Source organism: Lissotriton vulgaris, unplaced genomic scaffold (assembly GCF_964263255.1).
Source record: "Lissotriton vulgaris unplaced genomic scaffold, aLisVul1.2 SCAFFOLD_1473, whole genome shotgun sequence".
NCBI lineage: Eukaryota > Metazoa > Chordata > Amphibia > Caudata > Salamandridae > Lissotriton > Lissotriton vulgaris.
This window is the reverse complement of record NW_028241333.1, coordinates 241,405-261,579: the sequence shown is the minus strand read 5'-3', so window position 1 is coordinate 261,579 and position 20,175 is coordinate 241,405. Positions and strand designations below refer to the sequence as shown.

General features: G+C 44.1%; 1 protein-coding gene across 2 annotated transcripts in view; it reads right to left on the bottom strand.

The window, feature by feature from the left end:
• LOC147671991 (solute carrier family 22 member 6-A-like) overlaps window positions 1-20,175 on the bottom strand; it is a 427,981-nt gene that overhangs the window by 214,584 nt on the left and 193,222 nt on the right. The gene's annotated exons all lie outside the window — the stretch shown is intronic.

The following is a 20,175-nucleotide window of genomic DNA, read 5'->3' as shown; positions in this document are numbered from 1 at the left end:
AGGTTAACTTAAGCCTACATGGGGATGGAGAGGTGTTAACCCTTCCCAGACCTAATAGTAGACTTAAACCTGGCAATAGAAGGGATAGATCGCCTTCCAGGGAGTCTAACCAATCTAATGCCTCAAGGGGATCTCAAAGGGGAATGACTTCCCCCCAGAGAAGAGAACATGAGGCTAGGATGAGAGCTGTCCAACTTCAGATTGCGAAAGAAGAGATAGCCCTGGCCCAAGCAAAACTTGCTTTAGCAAGGGAGCAAAAATTAAATGGATTAGATTCCACTGGTGGCAGCAGTATCCCTAAGGATAAAGACAGGCCCTATGATCACAGAAACCTGAGTAAGATTGTGTTGTGCCCCCCTACAAAGATGGGGATGACATCCACAAATGGATGACTGCTTTGGAGAGGGCCTGCATGGTACAGCAGGTTCCCCAGAGTCAGTAGGCAGCAATCTTGTGGCTTCCATTTTCAGAAAAATGAAGAGACAAGCTCCTCACTGTTAGACACGAGGATGCTAAAAACAACACTGTCCTGAAGAGTACTCTAATTGATGGGTTTGGTTAACCACTGAACAGTACAGGTTAATGTTCAGAGATACCCAGAAGACACATACTCAGGACTGGACTGATTTTGTAGATTGTTCTACTAAGGCTCTGGAATGTTGGTTGCTTGGCAGCAAATTACATGACTATACAGGATTGTGTAATTTGATTATGAGGGAGCAGGTCCTTAGTAATTGTCAAAACCAGCTTTTACACCAGCACCTGGTAGACTCAGATAAGGCCTCTCTACAAGAATTGGGTAAGAGGGCAGACAAATGGGTCAGAACCAGGATAAGGCCTAAGAATCAGGGTGGTGACCAAAAGTAAGAAAATTCCAAGACCCAAGAGAAAGGTGGGGATAAATCTAAAGACAAGACTTCCCCAGGTCCCCAAAATTCCAATGATGGGGGTGGGTCCCAAAATCCTTTCTCTACAGTTAAGAAGCCTTATTGTCATGCTTGTAAAAAGCCTGGCCATTGGAAGACTGACAGCAGTTGCCCTAAGGCCAGTAATAAGGAGAATATTCCTCCAAGTAATACTCCAACTCCTCCTGTTACTACTAGTAGTAATCCCCCAGGTGGTGGAAGTGCCCCCAAGAATTTGGCTGGGTTTACTTGGGGAACTCAGGTGGACTTTGGCCTAATCTGGTCCCCGACCACAGCTACTCTTGTGTGTGAAAATGGCATGGGGTTTGCCAACTTCACTGCTTGTCCCAACACTTTGAGCAAGTACAGACAGGAGCCCCTCATCAATGGTCTGAAAGTTGAGGCCTATAGAGACACAGGGGCTAGCATCACTATGGTGACTGAGAGTCTAGTCCCCTCAAGGCAACTTTTACCTGGAGCTACATACCAGGTGACCAACATTGATGGAATACGACAGATCATCCCATGACAGTGGTTAATCTCAGCTGGGGAGGTGTCACTGGCCCCAAGAGAGTGGCAGTGTCTACAAACTTGCCTGTGGATTGCCTACTGGGGAATGATCTAGAAATCTCAGCCTGGGCTGAGGTGGAAAAAGAAACCCATTCTAAAATGGTAAATCTCCATGGAAAGGTTAGTGGGGCTGAGATAGCCACAGCCCCAATCCAAGATGTCCCCCCTGAACAGGTCAGGAGGGCTGTGCCAGGCTCAGCTCAATCTCAAGCATATTCCTTCCCTGAACAGGTTGACAGGGCTGTGATGGTAACAGCCCAAACCCAAACTGAATCCCTTCCTGAAAAGGTTGGTGGGGCTGTGATGGCCACGGCCCAAACTCAAACAGATTCATGTGTTGTGAAGCCTGAAACTATGGATCACTCCACAGAAACAGAGAGCATTGAGGAGGAAGAGAAATCTCCCTCCCACCAGACTTTAGGAAAGGATCAGCCTCCTCAGGGAACTGGTCTTACCCCTTGTGAAGAAGCTGCCCCAGAGGTAGTCAGGCCTAGCCTGGCAGAGCCTTTAATGTCAGTGGACCCTTCCAAGGTGGGACCCAATCTGGAGCAGGCAACCTGCCCCTCTCTACCCTGCCTCAGTCAGCCCAGGTCTGTAGAGGTCAGGGAGGCCAGTGGTGGACCCCAAAGGGCTCCCTGTCCACAAAAACCACCCAATCAGCAGAATAGGGGTACCAAAGCTAGCAGCCCTAGCAAGGTGAAAAAGTCAAAAACTCCTGAGGGAACTCCCTTACACTTAGTTAGGAGCCTCCCCCAGATGGATTCTGTTGGGCACAGCCAAACCTGGGACCCAAAGGCCCCAAACCTGACCTGTCCCTCCAGTAAGCCAGCAAAAGGGACCCAGCCTCCAGCTGTATGCAGCCAGAGGTTGACCCTGAGAGCACAGTGCGACTCAGTCCTGGAAAGAAAGGCATCCATGGTGGATAGTGATTGGAGGAAGCTGAGCCCAACATTAGTGGAGGCTCACTTCAATACTCCATTCCCACACCAACCTTTTACTTTGCCAAAACACACCACAGGTAGAGATTCCCTATGGTGGAGACCCTCTGATACCCTCAGGGTGAGGGATTGCTTAGTGGACCATGAGACAGGGGGTAACCATGCTAGTGCAGTTTCTTCCTTATATGGCCACTTAGGCAATATAAGCTTACCTGGTCAAGGATAGCCTTATCTCCTTTCATTAGGGGAGGGGGGTTATGTAGGAAGGTGGATACCGGACTATGGTCAACCCAGATTTTTTGCCTGGTGTTTAGCTGGTTTTTGACTTAGTTGGCCTGGGATCCTGCTAATCAAGGCCCCAGGCTATCTGCTCTCTATTTAAAATGGACTCCGTGTACCCTAGGGACATCTCCAATTGGACATTGGGTCACCTTATCAGCCCCTGCACATTGTACTATAGGTACCCAGGGCATAGGTGCATCCAAGGCCTACCAGGGGCTGCAGCATATCTTTTGCCACCCCTGGCTGGCCATCCAAAATGACACAACTGGCTGATCACTCAGCTGGGGCAAGGTGGTGTAATCACCCCTTGCTTAGATATAGTATACCTATGTCTAAACCTATATCTGGACACATATACACCTATAAGTCACTCCTATTGCAGGCTTAACAATCCTGGAGGCAGAGTGCTTGATTTTATGTGAGATGGTGCTCTAGCATGAGCTGAGCCTGTCTGCAGCTTTCGGAACCATGTCCTTATACCTATTCTGGGATATTGCCATAACATATACTCTTAAGTGCATTATGAACCTCGCGGTTCACTGCTAACAGGTTTGGCTTTATCAAAACATGTTGTGTAAGGTGTCATATGCTTTGGAATACTACCCCCTCGCTAGTCCTGGCGACAGGGGTGAGAAGCCTCAGCCCCGAGCACCCTGTGCACCGAAGATCACCTCTCCACACTCACCGAGTGCTGCGTGGGGCCCTTTTGCACTTTTCCTGCTCGACGCGTTGTCCGGTCACTTGCCCGTTGGCTAGTGGCCTCTGAGACGAAGAACCTTCACATTTAAACTGCTGGTCTGGTTGCTCCAGACTGGCCCTCGCTTCCCTGAAAAGGAGCCACCGATCTGACCTTGTCGGTCCGATCCAGAAGCCATCTTTGAGTCCTGCATGGGTTGCATTTGCCAAGGCCTGTTGACTCCGATTCGAGAACCGACACTGCCGACAACGAGAGCCTTTGTGGGACAGCCCGTGTGCAACTCCTGGTTGTCATCGATACTTCCTGGTCCACGTGGCAGCGTGAGACAAACTACTTGACAGCTCCTTTTCGCAACCCGACATTGCCTGGTTCCGTCCTAGTTCCATCCTGGTCACTGGCTAGTGACCTAGACTCTGTCCCCTCTGCTTTCAGGTGCTCTACATCTTCGATCCACCCTTGGATCCAACCGGACTCTTCTCTCCTGGTCGCCTGCAGCATCTTTTCCTCCAGGCTCCATAGGACTCCAAGAAGAAACCTGACGCACTTTGGCACCTATGCACCCGCTTCCTGTGGGCGAGGTAACAAGGGTTCTCCGGGTGCCCCTGTAGTGATTTACATCCCTAGTGTCCTACTTTCAAGTGGCTAAGTTGTAGTCCAGTCGGAAGACTCCCAAACCTATAACTTTCTGATTTTTACGCACCATTGACTTGTATGGTAAACGCGGTTGCCTATAGACACTGCACCTGCATCCTGTGGGCCTCCTATGTCCTAACCTTCGTTAGTCCAGTGTAGGCCCAGCGATTCCCAAGGCCCTAGGCCTTATCATTGTTTGTGACGTGGTACTTATACCACTTTTTTAATATATGGTTTGAGTGGCCACCCGGACTATCCATAATTGTGCAGCTTATTGTATGTTATATTAAGTTCTTTGTTTAACGCTTGTGCTTCTGTGCTCATAAAGAGTATAGGGGATTATTCTAGAAATAAATACATATATTTTATAATATATAACTTTTGTGATGTTCTTTCATTTGATTTTAAAAGGATTGCATATGGTAAAACCGCTGGCTTCACATGCCCTCTTGAGTTTAGCCTAAGACTGCTTTTGTCCATGCTACCCCAAGGAGAGCTGGTCTATAAGGTTGACTTACAACCGATCACCATAAGGGTCGTTTAGACTGGTGCAAGGTGCTCACTACAACTAGTTATCATCATATACCAGGCCAACTTCTCACACACCCCAGTTCAGACATGGCCATATGCAAAGCAGTCTGACCCTGTGCCTCATGGGAACAGTCCAGGCGGAACTGCCAAGCCATGCCTTCCCTGGACCAGAAACAAGCTTCCTAGGACTAGTTTCTGGCATTACAGCTGTCTTCTGCCACTCGCAGAGGGAGACTTTCGCTGGTTCACTGAAGGCGCAGAAGGGGACTCCAAGGTCCAGGAGCCCCGGGATTCAACACACCTGTGCTTGCCCACCCACTTGCCTCATTACCACTCATTGCCCCCACTTCGCGGGAGCCGCTGGCAGAGGGAAACTTTTGCTGGTTCACTGAAGGTGCAGAAGGGGACTCCAAGGTCCAGGAACCCCGGGATTCAACACACCTGTGCTCGTCTGCTTGGCTCCTCCTACAATTAGTACTTCATCCGGCACGGCGCCCGCACCGCGGGCTGCGCGCGGCCGCACGCCGGTCGAAGCCCGGGCCAAGGGCGGGCCCGTTTGAACCCGCTAGAGGCCGGTTGAGGACGGGACGGGGCTACCCCCTTTTCATCTCTAAATCAAGGTTAGTGCACAAATATCTTCACTGGCAGCTTGATAGACTGATATTGTATACACTATTATTTCATAAGCGAGTACTGAGGAAGCTGCCTTCCTTTCCATTACTGTCATGACTACTACTAAGGCAGCAAAGGGGAGGAAGTCCATTACTGGCAGGACATTAGTGGGCACCTTGGACCAATTCCTCAAGAGGGCATCATCCGTGCTGGCCCGCGAAATAAAATGGACCGAAAGAAGGCTGTAGTTGGAGCCTGCTTTTGACAAACGGTCTTCTTTGGGTATGTTGGTTCACGCAGTGTCGCCTATTCATCAACATGGGACTGAGACTGCGCCGATAAGAGTTAAGGGCGAGGCGACTAATTTATTACAAGTCATTGAAGATTTACACATATCCCCTGATATTACGGATTTTGCCCCGATCTATCAAAGCACATCTGATGCCAACTACGAACACTCAGGATCGCTGATTCCCAGGCCAAAAACACGTTCTAAACAGAGTTCCAAATTGGAGGCCCTAAATCCTGTAGTTGATCCGGTTTTTAAAAGGAAGCGCGGGGGTGCCCCTCTGAAAAATAGGAAAGCGAAAATGTAAAAATGGAATAATGAGGGGGAAAGACAAAGTACAAGAATTCTAAACAGCCCAGCCGCAAGCCCGCTCACTGTACAAGCGGCTATACCTACAACAAGCTTCAGTGATGTGTTACTCACAGAGCTGGGAACTGTTTTTGGGCCACATTGGAACTTATCTTTACAAAGACTTGTCTCCCTATCTATGAAAGACTCACTATGATTGAAAACAGACTATCGCACCTAGAGTCATTGCACAAATCTGCTCAGGTTCGGGATGGTTTTGAAGACATAAGGGCGAATGGAAATCCCGATAGGCTACAATATAATGGAGATGGTATCCAATATGCTCTACCTACTAGTAATAACATACCTGATCCAGCTCTTTTGGTGGCAGCACCTAATGACCCCCAACCCCGATCAAGGGATAATAATATACCCGATCCAGCTTTTTTGGTGATAGTACCTAATGATCCCCTACCCCGACCAAGGGCCATTGCTGTAACTAACAATAATGATTTGATTAGAAGGGGGGTATATGGGGGGGTGAGAGGGAATGAGAATCTACAACACCGAGCAAGCAGAAATACGCCCCAAGAAGGATTGATAAAAGCTCTACCACGTATAGATCTTCCCCCAGAGTCATTATCATATGTAGTGGTGCTTGTAGGGGTCCCAGCTTTGAGCCAGGGGAAAAAAGAGGGATATAATGAGCTTAAAAATAAATGCATGCAGTGGGTCAACCTTAATAGGCCACTTCCTCTACAGGTTTCTGGCGAAATGTTGTTTGTAAGAAGAGTAGTGTGGGTGGGGCCCAGGCAAAAAACTATTGAGGGAGATTGCTTAATAATTAACTTTAGGAACAATTGTGCTGTGGAATATATTTGCAAATGGGCTCCAGCACGGTCTGATACGCAAATCCAATCCCTACACCTATCCTACTTTTATCCCGTTCCACAGCCTGATCGCAGTCAAACCAGAGGTGGACAGTTTTGGGGGCTCAGGACATGTTTCACCATAGAGACCAAGTGGGGGCCGCAAACTGGGAGGGTGCAAATACATTTACCCCTATACTTGCTACATTCCCTCAAAGTAATAGATTTAGTATCCTAGATCAAGTAGATTGACTGCTTGGGAGCAGATCACCTACACTTCCAACGATTGATGGCCAGGGCTCAAGAGTAGCGAGATCCAATGTTGAGGTAAATGTTTTGCAATTCCCAATAAATATCCAACAAGAGGGTGCAGGTGGCAGGGTGGCACCCAGAGCTAATGTGGGGAAGGCTACGGGGAGTGGCTATATGGCAGCATATCGTGGAGCCTTATCCCCTGTGATACAGGTGGAAGTTGTCTGTGTTTCATCTAAGTTGTTAAAGGAAGGGGTTCAGGAAAGAATACAAGGGGTCAAGCCAGCAATATGCAATAGCAGGGAAGAATCTGGCGAAGCCTCCAATGCTGGGGAAACCAGCTGCACGAGGGTACTAGGTGTAACAAGGGCTAGGGTAACGTTTGGAAACATTAAAATCATCTCCTGGAATTTGGCAGGGATTAAAAGTAAATTATCTTCCCCGGAGTGGGGACTGTTTATAGAAAAGTGCGACATTTGTTTAATGCAGGAGACGTGGGCGTTGGAAGAGACCTCGATGGCCGGTTTTGCCACTTTTAATATACTGGCTACAACACGGGGCAGGGGTAGACCACCGGGGGGTTTAAGCACCTGGGTGGGTACACACTTGGGCGCCAAGGCAGCCCATCTACCAACTAACTCACCTGATGTTCGATGTGTACTCTTAACACTCCCAGATTCCACACAAATTGCCTTACTTAATATCTATTCGAACCCTGTACAGAGTGGGCATGAATCTGGAACCATTGATGCACTAAGGCAAAACATCATGACCCTTGACCCAACAGTTGCCTTAATAGTAGGTGGAGATTTTACCTGCCAATTTGAGCCTCTTAGCAGCGCAGATCTAGATGAACTAGCTGATGAGGAACAGTATTGGAGTATCCCAGAACCACAGATAGCACCTGTTAGAGCATAGACAAAGTTAGTCCTTCAAATAAATTCTTTCTCCCCCTCATTGTCTTAAACCACATCAGTGCTAAGGGAATTCCCCTCCTGTGCTGTAACTCCAGGATCCCCATTGTTCATGACGAGCTGAGCTCGTCATGAGCACACGACCAGTGTACTGCATGACGAGCTGAGCTCGTCATGAGCAGCGAATGGGTTAAGGGCGTGCAACGGGAGGACAAAATCAGATAGACCGAGCCTTGCAACCTTTAATAGAGAAGGGCAAAATTCCCTTGTTGATTACCTACTGGTGGAACGTAGGCACTGGGATAAGGTCCTGGATTTCAGGGTTCACCCAAGGAAAGACAGTGACCACAACGCCCTGGTTTTGACATTGAAACCAGGGAGTTTTGGGTTAGCAAACCCCGTTCCCGAGCCCAATGCTGTACAGCTGCCCCTCCTGCTAACTAACAACAGGCAGAGAGTTAAATGGTCATACTTACAGGGCTCCCCGACTAAACTTGCAGGTATATATCAACAGGCTTTGCCACAGTTGATAGAAATGGGAGAGACTGGGGATAAGGACACCTACCAAGAATCTTTGATTAGGCCATTGGAAATTCATAAACAGATGGCTGCCAAACTGTCTGATGTGTTCTACCCCGAAGGAAGTAAGAAGGCAAGCCCAGTTGCAACCCATCCCTAGTATATTGCTATTTGCCGGAAAGCAAAAAAAGATCTGCTAACCGCAATAAAAGCAAAGGATAAGCCAAGCATTAAGCAATGGCGGCTTAAACACAAAGAGGTTATCAAAAGGGAAAAGGAACAATACTCGGCGGGTATGTACTGCAGGATGGAGCCTCTAGGTTTAGCTCTGAATCTCCGCGCACGGGTATTGTCACCTACCCATCGCCGCCGAGCTCGGCTCGCCGAGTATTGTTGTAGCCCTTAGCTCCTGCTTACTAGGTATAGGACATAGCTACAGAGGTAAACAATAAATATCCCACAATCGGGCACTAGACACATGACATTAGCATGCTGTTCCACGTTTGTAGACCTTGTTTTTACCCACTATAGGTCCTGATGAATCGCGGGCACTCTTCCCATGCGAGAAACATGTTGACCAATTTCGTTTCAAATCTAATCTAGGGCCACTACACCTAACTTGTTGGCACCTGGACGGTTAGATTCACGTTTTTATCTGTAGTAGGGGACCCCCTTAATAAAGTAGTTTTCGGTACCCCTCACTGCATTTTAAACCACCTTTAGGCTACACACTGCACTACTCGCATACCCACACTTCACCATAAGGCTGTTGGATTTAAAAGATCTCCGCCAAAGAGCCCCTCTTTGAGGTGAGCCCGTCGGGGATTGCACCGCCTCCCCGACGAGGAGCAACGCCAATGATGAAGCATGACACTCGCAAGGGTGTGTGAGGCAAATATTTCCAACAAAATGGATACCCAAAGGTATCACATCCACTCCTCCGGTCACGCCAGATACACACAATCCCTTATCTAAGGAACAGTTCAGCAACCCAGTCTTGTTGATACATAATCCTAAAGAAACCTGTCCAGGGTTATCCAAGACAGTGTTGGTCCACCACTTTAGGTACCACAATTTACTATCTCTCCATAGTCGTACCTCAGTGGGAAGACTAACAGCAGAGTTCCTCCAAGTAAAACTAGAACCTAAAAAGGAGGATTTTTTTCATTTAATCTATCCCCCACTGGCGAGAAAGCTCTACTTGCAATTTAGGATTGGCAGTCTCCCGCTCAGGGCATTAACCAGCAAATGGGTCAATACCGAGAATCTTGTGTGCCCGGCATGTTATTTATATTCTAGAAGCTGAATTCCATGTCCTGTTTTTTTGCCCTGCCTACCAGGTCACAAGGAGATGTTGGCTGATACCACTTTGTAGAAACTTAGGCATCAGTCAATGTGCTCAAGCACGCCGGGTTTTAAAGTATGACACCCATCCCCCAATTGTCTTTGCTGTTTTGCGGTCCTAATTGGTATGTGGCACAGATGAAGAACATTTCTGTAAAGATCATCTGTAATTATATTATTGTATTTATTGCACATCTTGATAACTACTAAATGTTTCATTCGATTTTAGATGCTTGAATTTTATTGGATATGTATTTATTGTTTTACTTATTCAATGTGCAATGCATGTATTTTATCTGCACTTTTATGGTCCGCGGTGACCGAAATAAAGTTATTGATGATGATGCATATGGCCAGGTCTGAACTGGGGTTGCTGAGTGGGCTAAAGAACGGTGATGGATTAAACCCAGATCTCTTGACTGGGTGTGAGTGTTTGATTGGTTCAGATGCTCCGTCCATCACCTCCCCCTTTTGTACCACGTTGTTTGCCATAAGTTGGCAGGGTATGCTCAGACGTGAGTCCCTTGCTCACTTTGCCACTGGATTCAAGCAAGCCTGGCTGAAGATGGCTGTAATGCCAGAAACCGGTCCTAGGAAGCTTGTTTCTGGTCCAGGGAAGGCATGGCTTGGCAGTTCGGGCTGGACTGTTCCCATGAGGCACAGGGTCAGACTGATTTGAATATGGACATACTTGAACTGGGGTGGTGGAGTGGGCTAAAGAACAGTGATGAATTAAACCCATATCTCTTGACTGGGTGTGAGTGTTTGATTGGTTCATATGCTCTGTCCATCACCACCACCCCCTTTTGTACCACTTTATTAGCCTCACTAGGCATCTGGGTTTTGGTACTTGTGGTTTTGTTCTGCCTGTTGGAAAGTGAGAGGGATACAGCAGACAAATGCAGATGAGGGAGAAGGGAGTCTGAGATCAAGGGCCATCAAATAACTCAACCCACCCCCCTACCCTCGTACCTACCCATACTGCCAAAAAGCATAAGAGGGCAGAGGCATCCAGGAACCCATCTAGATATGCAAAAGAAGAACGTCATTATTTTTTCTTTCCACCAAAGAGGCTTATGAGGACTAAAAAAAAAAAGGCAAAATGGCTGTTAAACCTATGCTCAAAGATGATTTTTGCAGGTATCCTCAAGTGTCTGCATTGAAAATGAGGCAATGCCTTCATGTCTGGGTTTTGGATTAGAGTTTTTGGATTGTGTGGATAATGGCAAACCCATTATTATTTTGGTTGCTGCATATATATTATGTTTTTGGTGTGTTATAGAAATTAATTCATGGTAGAGATGTGGCTGTTTGTTAAGTGGGAGGCCAGTAAAATATAATGTTGTTGTGGTCTTGAATTGTGTAAACGTGGTTAAAGGGGAAGGCATGATTTAAAGATGTCATACCGTAACCAAAATAAAAGAATGGGTGAAGGTTAGCATATGGTTAATGCCACAGAAAATAATAATTCTCTTCTCATTTTTAATTTGATAGGAGTATTCTTCTTTGGTGTATGACACAGTAACATGACGTTACATTTCTACTTAGGAAAAGGTTTTAAGTGGTGGCATGGCTTTTCTCTTTGCTGTCCATTTACTGCTTATTGCTGCCTTAATGTTAGGGTTGGATGGCATTCGGCCAACCACTTGAGGTGGAAATTTCGGGGCATACTCTTAAATTATTGTCCGAGTAGCATCTGTAGAGATGGTAGATGCCTCTTTAACTCTTGGACTATATTTATAACTTCACTTTCTGCCATAGAATTTGGACAGTATTGAGCCTTTTCAATACTGTCATTTAATGTAATTGCGGTCTACCATGCACTGAGTAGAGACAAATGATGTGATTTGCAATGTTATAATGATTTGATTTCAGATGGTATAAGTGATGTAATATAAAAAGGTATAAGCTGGGCATGGAGAGAGACGGCGCAAGTTATAGTTAATGTAGTGTGGGCACCTAGTTCAGTACACTGTATATGGAGGTGGATGAGTTATAGTAATTGGTGCAGAGACAGAATATTGAATCAAAAATATCGAATTGTACAAATATTGAGTTGCAAATATCGTGGGTCAGAAATATCGACATACAGATTCTCATAGTCAAGAATATCGATTTTAGGTAAGTTATATTGATGTTAAAAATATCTAAGTGTTTAATATCGTTTGCAAAATTAAAGCTGTTAAAAAGATAGTTTGTTTATTAATGTTATATATTTTAGAATTTATTTTACATGTATTTGTTGTATGTTTTTGGTATAAGAATTGTTTATATTTTTAATATATGTGTAACATTTCTAATGTTATTTTATTTTTAATTTGAATTTTGCGTTTTAAGGGCCAGATATATGAAACTCAAATGGGTTCGAAAACGCCGAAATTCTGCGAATTTCGGCGTTTGCAAACTCATTTGAGCAAAATGGTATGTATGTAGCAAATTTCAGTGCAAAATAAGGAATCGCAAATTTGCGATTCCTTATTTTGCGATTGCATTTAAGGAATCTCAAAATTTTCGATTCCTTAAATGCAATGTATGAAGCAAAAAAAAATTGCTAATTGTCCTGAAGGAATCGCAAATTACCACCAACTTCAAGTTGATGGTAATTTGTGAATTTCTTTAAAAATGCTAATTTTAGCATTTTTCAAAGTGCCATGTGATGCACATATATGCCCTTAGGGCATGTATGTGCACCAAATGTGCACCCATGCTTATTTCAGGGGTGCAACAGGGTGTCCTTTGGACACCCCTGCACCCTTGAAATTATTCTCAATTTGCGATTAGCAAATTGCGAATCGCAAATTGAGAATAATTTCACATTCATTCCTATGGGCCTCCTGGACCATAGAAATGAATGGGAAGTTATTCCTTAATTGCGATTAGCAATTTGCTAATCGCAATTAAGGAATTTTAAGAAATCGCTAAAAAATAGCGAATTTCTACATACATACCATTTTTCAATTCTCAAATTGCGATTCCTTAAAAATCGCTATTTGAGAATCTCAAATCCAATAATTTCCCTACTGTTGCAATGTTTGGAGTGGGAATAGTAATTTCTACCCCTTCTCTATCCAACACTTTCCCTACTGTTGCACTCTTTGGAGTGGGAATATTCATTTTTACTCCTCCGCTATCCAATAAATTCCTTACTGTTACATTCTTTGGAGTGGGAATAGTAATTTTTACCCCATGGCTATCCAACAGTTTCCCTACTGTTGCACTGTTTGGAGTGGGAATAGTAATATCCACCCCTCCGCTAACCATCACTTTCCCTACTGTTGCACTGTTTGGAGTCGGAATAGTAATTTTTACTCCTCCGCTATCCAATACTTTCCCTACTGTTGCATTCTTTGGTGTGGGAATAGTAATTTTTTCCCCTCCACTATCCAACACTTTCCCTACTGTTGCCCTCACTCGAGTGGGAATATTAAATTCTACCTCTCCACTATCCAATACTTTCCCTACTGTTGTATTCACTGGAGTGCGAATAAAAATGTTACCCCTCTGCTATCCAACAGTTATTCTACTGTAGCATTCAGTGTAGTTGGAATACTAATTGTTTACCCCTCCGCTATCCAAAACATTCCCTACTGTTGTACTGTTTGGAGTGGGAATAGCAATTGTTTCCCCTCCGCTATCCAACACTTTCCCTACTGTTGCACTCTTTGGAGTAAGAATAGTAATTTTTACTCCTCCACCATCCAATACTTTCCCTACTGGTGCATTGTTTGGCATGGAAATAGTAATGTTTTCCCCTCCACTATCCAACACTTTCCCTACTGTTGCCCTCACTAGAGTGGAAATCGTAATTTCTACCTCTCAACTATCTAACACTTTCCCTACTGTTGTATTCACTGGAGTGGAAATAAAAATGCACCCCTCTACTATCCAACAGTTATTCTACCGTAGCATTCAGTGGAGTGGGAATAGGTATTCTTTACCCCTCCGCTATCCAAAACATTCCCTACTGTTGTACTGTTTGGAGTGGGAATAGTAATTGTTTCCCCTCCGCTCTCCGACACTTTCCCTACTGTTGCTCTCACTGGAGTGGGAACAGTAATTTTTACCCCTCCGCTATCCAACACTTTGCCTTCTGTTGCACTTTCTGGGGCGGGAATAGTAATTTTTACCCCTCCGCTATCCAACACTTTCTCCAGTGTTGCACGCTTTAGAGTGGGAATAGTAATTTTTACTCCTCTGCTATCCAATACATTCCCTACTGTTGCATTCTTTGGAGCGGGAATAGTAATTTATTCCCCACCGCTATCCAAAACTTTCCTTATTGTTGCACTATTTCTAGTGGGAATAGGAATTTTTACCCCTCCGCTATCCAACACTTTCCCTAATGTTGCACTCTTTGGAGTGGGAATAGTAATATGTATTCCTCCGCTATCCAATACATTCCTTACTGTTGTATTCTTTGAAGTGGGAATAGTAGTTTTTTCCCATTGTCATCCAACACTTTCCCTACTCTTGCTCTCACTGGAGTGGGAATAGTCCTTTTTACCCTGCGGCTATCCAACATTTCCCCTACTGTTGCACTGTTTGGACGTGGGAATAGTAATATTTACCCCTCCGCTATCCAACACTTTCCCTTCCTTTGCACTCTTTGGAGTTGGAATAGTAATTTTTAATCCTCCACTATGCAATACTTTCCCTACTGTTGCATTCTTTGGTGTCGGAATAGTAATTTTTTTCCCCTGAACTATCCAACACTTTCTCTACTGTTGCCCTCACTGGAGTGGGAATAGTATTTTCTACCTCGCCACTACACAACACTTTCCCTACTGATGTGTTCACTGGAGTGGGAATAACATTTTTACCCCTCTGCTATCCAACATTTATTCTACTGTAGCATTCAGTGGAGTCAGAATAGTCATTGTTTACTCCTCCGCTTTCCAAAACATTCCCTACTGTTGCACTGTTTGGAGTGGGAATAGTAATTGTTTCCCCTACGCTATCCAACACTTTCCCTACTGTTGCTCTCACTGGAGGGAGAATAGTCATTTTTACCCCTCCGCTATGCAACACTTTCCCTAATGTTGCACTCTTTAGTTTGGGAACAGTAATTTTGACTCCTTTGTTATCCAATACATTTCTTACTGTTGCATTCTTTGGAGTGGGAATAGTAATTTATTCCCCTCCGCTATCCAACACTTTCCCTACTGTTGCTCTCACTGGAGTGGGAATACTAGTTCCTACCCCTCCGCTATCCAATATTTCCCCTACTGATCACCCACTGGAGTTGGAATAGTAAATATAATTATTTTGCTATCCAACACTTTCCCTACTCTTTCACTGATTGTACTGGGAACCATAAGTTTGAATATTTTCTAATGGTTTAATGTTTTATATTATTGTAGAATTTTTGTAACATTTTAAATTATTGATATAAAGATATATTATTTTTATATAATTTTAAAGTTTTAAAATAAATTAAAGATAATAGTTTAATACTTATTTTAAAGTGAATATATATGTATAAATTATTATTTTTACATATATTACCTACTGACGGTCGCCAATAGGTAGTTATAGTTAGGACCTAGTTTCCATAGGAAATCTGCAACATTCTATTTGGAATAACTTTGGCGCCAGTCGTCGAATCTTCGCAAAATTCTCCAAGAAAATGGCCTGCTCCCCTCTGCTCCTTCCCTGAAAGTTTGGGGGTGATTCGTCAAGCGGGGGCAGAGAAAAAAGGGGGTCCCAAAACGTGTTTTCCCCATGTAATTTTCCATAGGACCTTTAAGACGGTCTACAGCCCGAACTGCTGAACGGAATTACACCAAATTTAGCAAAAAGGTAGAGTTTGGTTCGCAGATTATGCTTTTTGTTAAATGGTGGAAATCCGTTCAGTAGTTCCTGAGAAAATCATAGATATATCTATAGATGAAGTACCGTACGCATATGGTAAGCGTACCGTAAAACGTATGATTACGAGCACGAGCTGCATGCTAATTGGCTGTCAACTGTCTGTTAACACCCCAAACCAGGAAGTGTTGGCAGCCATCTTGTGCCTCGGTAGAACTGAGGCACAAGAAATCAGCAAAAGTAACGCGAAAAATACGCAAAGGGGGCAGGATAGAAGCACCCTGACCCTCTAGGCCTGCTCAGGGGGTCCCACAAGGACTCAAAGGCCCAAAAATGATTGGTATTTTTTTTTAAATCGCGGGATAGGCGTATGGTACGCTTACGTGGTGAAAAAGAAAAAAAAACCTTAGACCGCCTTATTCTTAATTAGCCCCCGGGAAATCCCGGGGTCAATTTTTTTTCCATAATGGGGGGCCCCCCTGCCCCGGGGACCGCCACCCCGGGGCTTTAACTATATGTATGTGGGGGTGGCTCAAGGCCCCCCGCAGCCTCGGAGACAGCCACCCTCGGGGCTTCTTTTTATTAAAAAAACCTGTGTGGGGAGCTCAAGCCCCCCCCACACGCACCGGGGACTGCCACCTTCCCGGGGCTCTAATATTAAAAAAAGGGTGTCCTTGACGGACCCCCCAGCCCCAGGGACTGCCACCCCGGGGCTTTTGAATGCTGGGAGGGGGGCCATGCGTGGCCCCCCTCCTGGAGGCTTTGATGGCTCCTGCAGTGTCCCGGGGTGCCTACCCCTGGGACACTGCTGTTTGCTACCCACCCTACCATAGCAAACTGCTTTCCTATTTGAAAGAGAGAGCAGGTCTCTTTCAAGTAGGAAAGCAGATTGCTTTTCATCAGAGAGAGCAGCATGTAAGCTGCTCTGACAAAAAGCAATACCGGCTCCTGAAGGACGTGGGGAGCCAGCTGGGACCATGGGGGCATTGGGGCTCCCCCACGGTCCCCAACATTATATTTCAGCCCCGGGAGATTATAAAAAAATCGTGAAATAGGCTATTTTTTTTTATGGTAGATTTACCGTACGTATGACGTACGGTGCAAAGTCTGTAAGTCGTCCCTTAAGCGTATCTAAGCAATAAAAATCTATCAAGTTTATGGGCCCGATTCACAGAATGAATTTAAGACTCAATCCTAAACTTACTACTATTTTGGTATTCACCGAATGCACTTACTCATTTCCGTATTCACAGAAGTTAGTAGTCCTAACTTTAGGACTCCTAAATGCCTTCTGTGAATACGGAAAGTTTTAAAATTAGGATTTTTCTCAATTTAGTAGTAGTAAAGTTAGGACTCCTAAGTTTAGGACTCCTAAATTCCTTCCGTGAATACTGAAAGTCTTAAAGTTAGGATTTTTCTCAGTTTAGGAGTAGTAAAGTTAGGACTCCTAACTTTAGGACTCCTAAATGCCTTCTGTGAATACCGAAAGTCTTAAAATTAGGATTTTTCTCAGTTTAGGAGTCCTAAAGTTAGGAGTCCTAACTTTACTACTACTAAATTGAGAAAAATCCTAATTTTAAGACTTTCGGTATTCACAGAAGGCATTTAGGAGTCCTAAAGTTAGGACTACTAACTTCTGTGAATACCAAAATGAGTAAGTGCCTTCTGTGAATACCGAAATGAGTAAGTGCTAAGTCTTAAGTTCATTCTGTGAATCGGGCCCTATGTGTTTATATGTTGGTTGGTTCTAATGAGACCTTTTCTCTTTATTGGTACTTATAAGTATGTACCTATGTAGAGTCTAAACTTGTTGAGGAGGAGTGTTTTACAGTGTGCTGAACTTTTTAACTTTGTTGACAGTTGACTTTTGCATGATATGTTGGCGGTAGGATGGAAAGTTATGTCAGTTGGAAAGGTTTGAAATGTTGAACCAATAGAAATGTGTGTTTGATTTTGAATTAATGTGTGAAGCAATTTGATTTGTTATTAAAATGTATATATGTGTAAATTGAGAGGGAAAATGTGCCATTCTTTGTTTCTGCTGCAAACACTGAAGTAGAGAGACTCTGTATAAGACTATCTGCTGTGTGAGTGGCATTCTTCTTAATCTACCAATCAGTTTGAGAGGTGAGTTGATAACTTGTAAGGGAATGTATGTGGTGCATTTTATTTTTAGTAAGAGTAATGTGTTTATCCTTCTAAAGTGTGTCTGCATTTAGATAAGTATTGTGATAAAATCATTTGGTAAGTTAATATGTTTAGTGAGTCACTTTTGTACAATAAAGTGCAGTACCAAAAATTATAGAATGTGTGTGGTCACTTTTTTAGTTGTAGAGTAGTTTATAGTGTTGCTTGCTTAGAATTAGACTTGTGTTCTAAATCTACAATTTTGTAGCCAGTATACATACACTGCTGCATACACTCTTGGGCAGATTTACAAGCCCCTTGTGCCTCTTTGTTGTTCTATTGTGTCACATTTTTGATGTAATGTTGGCAAAAATAATGCAACAAATTGGAAATTTATTTGGTAAAATGTATGGTGTCATATTTTTTGTCTAGAATCACACTGAGCGTCTGTGTACATCAAGGAATTATACTTGCCCCTTTTTCTATAATCTCCCCCCTCTCTCCTCACAGTCTACCTCTCTCTGCTTATACTGTCTCCTCTTTTCTGATATTCCCCCTCTTTCCTTATTCTCACTTCTCTCTCTTCATAGTGCTACTTGTCCTCACAGTCCCCCCTGTCCTCATATTCCCCCTCTGTCCTCATTGTCTCCTCTGTCTCCTGATACTCTCCCTTCTTTTTATACTCCCTTCTCTGTCCTTTTACTCCTCCCTCTGTCATCACACCTCCCTCTTAACAATTCTCCAGTCAGTATACATACACTGCTGCATACACTCTTGGGCAGATTTACAAGTCCCTTGCACCTCTTTGTTGTTCTATTGTGTCACATTTGTGGATGTAATGTTGGCAAAAATAATGCAGCAAATTGGAAATGTATTTGCAAAATGAGTCAGGGTTGTCCACTGAAATGTAGTAGTAATATACATGGAATGTGTGCAGTCACTTAACCTTTTTAGTGTAGTAAATGTCTTTCGGTAAAATGTATGGTCTCATATTTTTTGTCTGGAATCACACTGAGCATCTGTGTACATTAAGAATATATACTTGTCACTTTTTCCATAATCTCCCCCTCTTTGTTGTTCTATTGTGTCACATTTTTGATGTAATGTTGGCAAAAATAATGCAACAAATTGGAAATTTATTTGGTAAAATGTATGGTGTCATATTTTTTGTCTAGAATCACACTGAGCGTCTGTGTACATCAAGGAATTATACTTGCCCCTTTTTCTATAATCTCCCCCTCTCTCCTCACAGTCTACCTCTTGCTGCTTATACTGTCTCTTCTCTTCTGATATTTCCCCTCTTTCCTAATTCTCACTTCTCTCTCCTCATAGTGCTCCTTGTCCTCATAGTCCCCCCCTGGGGAAACACCCATTACATCGATGTAAATACATCGTGGTGCTATCGCACCGCGACTTTTACATCGCATTGTCGTTGGCATCGCATACTTTTAGTGCGCATGCTACAACGGCGCCATGGCATTAATATTGCATGCAATTACAACGCATGCGATGTTAACATGCCATTACAATGCAAGACTTTCATAAAAACAGAACTTTTAAGGACGCAAACGGAAGCTAATGACACAAAACTTTTCAATTAGAATAATTTTCAAATTAGAATAATTTACAATTATACTTAACGGAAACAGTAAATATTATATAGACAAAACGGAAAAGGGGTGATACAAAACTTTAAAAAAAAGGAGAACAGAAGCAAATGCCTTTTACTAAAAACGGGCTACATCGATGGCAGTGCGAGAATGTGGCCTGACTGATAGCTCTGCCGACTTTCGTTTTGTCAACCATGGTTCGAGCCTCCTATCAACTCGCCAAAAGTAAAAGTGCAGCGCTACATTACATTTTTATTACTGGTGCAGTGCTACATTACATTTTTATTACTGGTGCAGCGCTACATTACATTTTTATTACTGTATGGATGGATGCATGGATGGGTGTATGGGTGGATGGATGCATGTATAGGTGGATGGATGAATGGATGGCTGTATGGATGGATGCATGGATGGGTGTATGTCAGATTTAATGAATGGGTGGCGGATGGATCAATGGATGGACGCTGTATGGATGGATGTATGGATGGATGCATGGTTGGGTGTATGGGTGGATGTATGCTGTGTGGTGGGTGGATGGATGCATGGATAGGTGCTGGATGGATGCATGGATGCAGAAAAGCCACGCAGCGCTAGATATGTTATAATGGCCCAGATGTCAGATTTAATGAATGGGTGGCGGATGGCAGGGTGGATGGATGCATGAATGAAGGCTGGGTGGAAGGATGTGTGTGTGGTGAGTGGGTGGGTGGATGGATGGATGAATTCATGGCGGATTGATGAATGGATGGCTGTAAGGAAGGATGCATGGATGGGTGGATGAATGGATGGCGGATGGGTGGGTGGATGAATGGATGGCGGATGGATGAATGGATGGCTGTATTGATAGAAGCATGGATGGGTGGATGAATGGATGGCGGATGGGTGGGTGGATGAATGGATGGCGCATTGATGAATGGATGGCGCATGGATGAATGGATGGCTGTATGGATAGATGAATGGATGGCGGGCTGCATGTCTCATTGTGTT